Source organism: Meleagris gallopavo, chromosome 9, assembly GCF_000146605.3.
Source record: "Meleagris gallopavo isolate NT-WF06-2002-E0010 breed Aviagen turkey brand Nicholas breeding stock chromosome 9, Turkey_5.1, whole genome shotgun sequence".
NCBI classification, from domain to species: Eukaryota; Metazoa; Chordata; class Aves; order Galliformes; family Phasianidae; genus Meleagris; species Meleagris gallopavo.
The window spans coordinates 629,375-633,822 of record NC_015019.2 but is presented as its reverse complement, the minus strand read 5'-3'; the positions used below and the strand labels follow the sequence as shown (position 1 = coordinate 633,822).

General features: G+C 59.2%; 1 long non-coding RNA gene across 7 annotated transcripts; it reads right to left on the bottom strand.

Annotated features, from left to right (window-relative positions):
- Positions 1-251: 251 nt before the first annotated feature.
- Positions 252-4,442, bottom strand: LOC116216921. Of its 7 annotated transcripts, none has more exons than XR_004160596.1 (4): positions 3,238-4,442; positions 2,482-2,582; positions 1,320-2,108; positions 252-629 (listed from the first exon to the last, which is right to left on the bottom strand). It is a non-coding gene; the product is annotated as an uncharacterized LOC116216921 (long non-coding RNA). The 7 variants fall into 7 exon arrangements; XR_004160595.1 differs by having other exon boundaries at positions 252-1,699; positions 1,836-2,108; XR_004160594.1 differs by having other exon boundaries at positions 252-1,925; positions 2,036-2,108.
- Positions 4,443-4,448: the final 6 nt, after the last annotated feature.

Sequence of the window (4,448 nt, the reverse complement as noted above, 5' to 3'; positions counted from 1 at the left end):
GGAGGTTGGGGAAACAAAAGGCTGCGCTCAGAAAAAAACCGTGAGCTCAACGCAATGGAACGGCGAGGCGGCATTTTGGATGTGACGCAGGCGCTGATCTCGCTCTTCCCGCTCAGATGAATGAATGGACTGTGCCCTCCACCCCCCCACGCCGCTCCCGTAAGAAAGGAAACGGACTCACGCTGTCGGTACGGTCGCCCCGTGCAGCCTCACTGCCGGCACCCGCCGTGCTTCCTGCCCCCCCCGAGTGCCACCGCCACGTGGCGCGGCCGCACTTAAGCCGCGCTTCCTTCGGTACGTGGGCAGCGGCTCCGCGGGGGCTGCAATGGGGCGGCGGCGGGGCAGCCCCGGCACGGCGCTGTGGGGAAATGGCCGGTTCCTGAAATACCCAGACAGTCAGAACCGGGCTGACGCCACTGGGACTCGCCTGTTCCAAGAAGCGATTCTACGACAGCAGCTCTCCGGATGACGCTTTGAGGCACGGAGCAGGACGGGCCCGCCCGCTTGTTTCCGCACCTCCGGTACGGCTCCCGTTCATCCTCACGGTGCCTCATCCTCATCTCATCCAACGCAAAGCCCTGATCCAGCCCGGAGGTGCAGAGCGAGCCAAGCACACGTCCCAACAGGAGCTGCAGGAAGGCAGGCAGCAGCAGCGCTTGCTTAGCCAGCATGATGTGGGAGTGCAGGCAGCTCCAGGCCAGAAAGGGAGACAAAAGCCCTGCAGAGGCAGCCCTAAATCAGCCCTTGGAGCCCCATCGCTTCCCATGAGCAGAGCAGAGGTGGGAGGCAGAGGACAGAGCATCCCCAGCAGCTGTCCCGTGAGCAAAGGGACACACAGCCACCCCAGGAAGGGAGAGGAGCTGCCTGTGACACTCAGGGGCGGCCAAAAACAGCAGCCTGAGACAAGAAGGAAGCAGGAGCACACCGACCTGCCCGGCCCAGCCCCGGGGTGCTGTCAGCACAATGCAGCAGGGCTCTGCAGGGCCTCACCCAGATGCCATGCAGTCAGATGAGGCACCCACGCCAACCTACCACAGGTAGAAAGCAGCATGGCAGGGCTTGCAGCACTGCTTCCCGCACCCGCAGGCAGGAATGGGGAAGAGCTGAGCCCCATGTTCTACTTCCATGCCCTACACACAAACCACCAGCTAGACTGGTAAGAAGCAGCTAACAGCCACAGAAGCTAAATGTGCCATCAGAAAGAACTGACTCTTCTCGCTTCCAGCAAGAACAAAGTTAAGGCAGAAACCTCCTCACACAGCTGCCTCTCACTGCCATGGTGTCACCAGCATGTGTCCAAGCATCCTTCTCAGACGTACCTGTACTTGTCCAGAAAGGCCTGCATGCAGCCAGGCTGTGCTTCAGTCCACCATCACCAACCACCTCTTCCTTGCATGCAGCAGATCCGGATCTGGCCTGGCAGAAGTCTGAGAAAGAGCTGTCCTTTCTGCCCAGCCCCTTGGAGAAGAACAGGTAGCACAGAGCACTGGCCCTCCAAGAGCAGACAGCAAGCACACTGCAAGAAAAGACATGTTTATTTTGAATACAAGGAGTTAAAAACATCCATTAAAAACATCACTGGCCCAGCAGCTCAGGTGTCTGGACAAGTCTCTGCCATCTGTCCTGTGTGTTGGGGGAAGCTGTCAGTTTCTCTCTCATACACTGTTCTTATCCTCTGCAGCATCTTCTGGACAGATTTCTGGGGAACAAGAGCAGCATTCCCAGCACTCAGGCCACAAGCATTGTCCCTTCCACCCAGCAGCCCTTGGTGACTTGGATACCAAGCAAAGGATCACTGGAGCATCCCTGCAACCTGCACAGAAGCGAGGGCTCACCGCAGCAAGGCGATGTACCTGCTGCTCTGAGCTGAGCCTGCAAGGAGGAGATTGTCTGACAACAGGCTTCACACTGGGCACTCTTATCAGCTTGGGGAAGAAGGCAAGTCAGTGCATTAAGCCCAAACACCTCGCCCTCAGACTTCTTGGGGTAGTAGCAGAGCTCCTGTTCCACCCCCAAAGCAGCCAGCCCCATATACCTAGCTCCCTTTTCACTCGTGCCAGCTCTTTCTTCACGTGCTCCAGCTCCTGGGACAGCTAGCAACCTGAAGGCTGGCAAGGGCAGGGTGTCAGGGGATGCAGTGACCCATGCAGCAGCCCAGCCCCAGCACAGGTTCTCCTGACCGCATACTGGGATGCATCCAAAATGTCAGGATGTATAAAAGTGACCGCAATACAAGCCATATGGGGGTGAATGTCTCAAAAGTCCTTTAGAAATTAACTGAGCAGAAGCCTGCAGTGCCCTGAGCACCAAAGAGGATGTAAAGCGTGCAGCAAAATGCACAAGGCCTTGTGTAAACAGCAGGGAAAGGCTCAGGTGCCAGCTCAGAAACTGGCAGCCCCAGGCACTCCACTGCCTGCCACCTCTGCAGCCCAAGCCCCAGGGTGCACTGAGTTCATGGGGCAGCACACAGCTGGCTCTTACCTGCACAGCACAGGCTGCATCCCCACAGCCTGGAGCAGGGCCAGGGTACAGTGCACTGAGATAAGGGGACCCCACACACACCCACGTCTGGTCAGCTTTATCTGTAAAAAGAGTTTTCGCTAGAAATGTAACTGCCACAGCCACCAGCCTCTCTTCAGTCAGGACACAGAGCTGCTCCAGATAAGCTGCACAAGAGAACAAAAGGCCTTTGAGCCCCTCCAGCCCCACAGCTGCTGCTGGCCTGGCCTGTTCAGGTGCTGCCCACAGTGGGGAGAAGTGGCTCCCACATGGGTGCAAGGGGCCAGCCAGCACAGGGGGACACAGAGCTACAGCAAGAGTGGCACTCCCCAACATGAGGCTGCCAACTGCCCTGAATGGCTGCCCCTCTCCTTACGCCTCAGGCAAAAGGCATAAAATCCAACAGAACCCAATACATAAATACAGATTCTTCCCATTATAGCATGATCACAGACAGCTGGTTTTCAGCTGGCCTTTAGCAGCTCGGAAAAATAGTCACGGAACAGCTTGGGTTGAAAGGGACCTTAAACATCACGCAGTTCCACCCTCCTTCATGGACAGCTTTGCCACCCACCAGATCAGGCTGCCCAGGACTCCATCAAACTTGGCCAGGAAAGCTTCAGAGACAGGCTGAGCCCGGCAGGCAAAGGGCTGCATTCCTGCGTGGGACCAAGCCTCTGTTCTGCTCACCCACTCCTATGGCAATCCATGCTGAAAACAGCCATTCTTTGTTCTCACCATTTTCCATCAGCTCTCGGGTCCTATTGCACACCAATTCCCGAGGAGTCGATTCTGAAGCACGATCTGGGAAACAAAAATGAAGAGCCTCAGGCACTGCTCAGACAATGCCCAGACAGCAGGCAGAAACCCTGTCCTGAGAGTGACCTAGAGCAGCAGATTTATTCTCTCTTGGTGCCTCTCCAGGGAAAGGAGCTCCATGCAGCCTCGCTGCTCTGTGTTTCAGTGCCCTTCATCCGAGCCCATGCACACACTGCCCCCTCCTGTCCTCACTCAGGATCAGCCTTGGACTCCGAAGCCGAGACCCGAATAACCTCCCCAAAAGGAGCTCCCCTCCTCCCTGCCACAACACTGGAACCTCGAAGGCTTCTGCCCAGCCCACTCCCCCTTAACTATGTAAGTGTGCTTGGAGGAAGCCACTTTTCCCGCTGGCTGCAATTGGGAACGAGAAACCACGGTAGGAATCGCGGTGGGAAGCCTCCGAGGGGGCTGTCTGCCGCCCCCAGCCTTGCCACAGCTACGGAAGAGGAACATCAGGCCCAGGGACTGCAAGGACTGCAAGGACTGCAAGGACAGCCACAAGCCAGCCACACCGCGCCCCTCCTCGGGCAGCTCAGGGCTCTGCCAGGCCCAGCAGCACCAGCGCCCGCCGCCCACGGGCCCATAAGAGATACTGAGCCAACAGACCACCAGCCCGTGCCGGCAGGAGCCGAGCGGTGCCAGCACAGCGCTCACAGCACAGCCACGTCCCCTGGGCTCCTACTTGCACTGCTGCCACGGACTCCCCACTCCCCACGCTCCGTGCTGCAGCCCAGGCCTTCCCTCTTCTCCCTTCTCGGTGCAGCATCGACCCTCCGAGATCCCCCAGCACTGCACAATTACTTTCCGTCGCTTTGTCCCGGTGGGGAGCCTCGGGCCCGGCGGACGGCAGTGCCAGCTGCGGGGCCGTTGGTGGGATGCCGCAGCCTGGACTTGGCAGCCGGCATCGCCTTCAGCTTGGTACCTGCGCGGGAAGGGAGAAGAGAGGCTGTGCTGCAACCTTACGGCAGAGCGGGCACCGCCCTCAGGGCTCGGCTCACCTGGGGGCACGGGCAGCTCGGTAGCGGGGGCACCGGTCCCTTTGCCAGCCCCTCGCGGCTCCGGCCCCACGGATGCCCGCCGGGCCAGGGACGGCCTTCCAGCAGCGCGGCCCGGGGAGCGGGCAGGGAGCC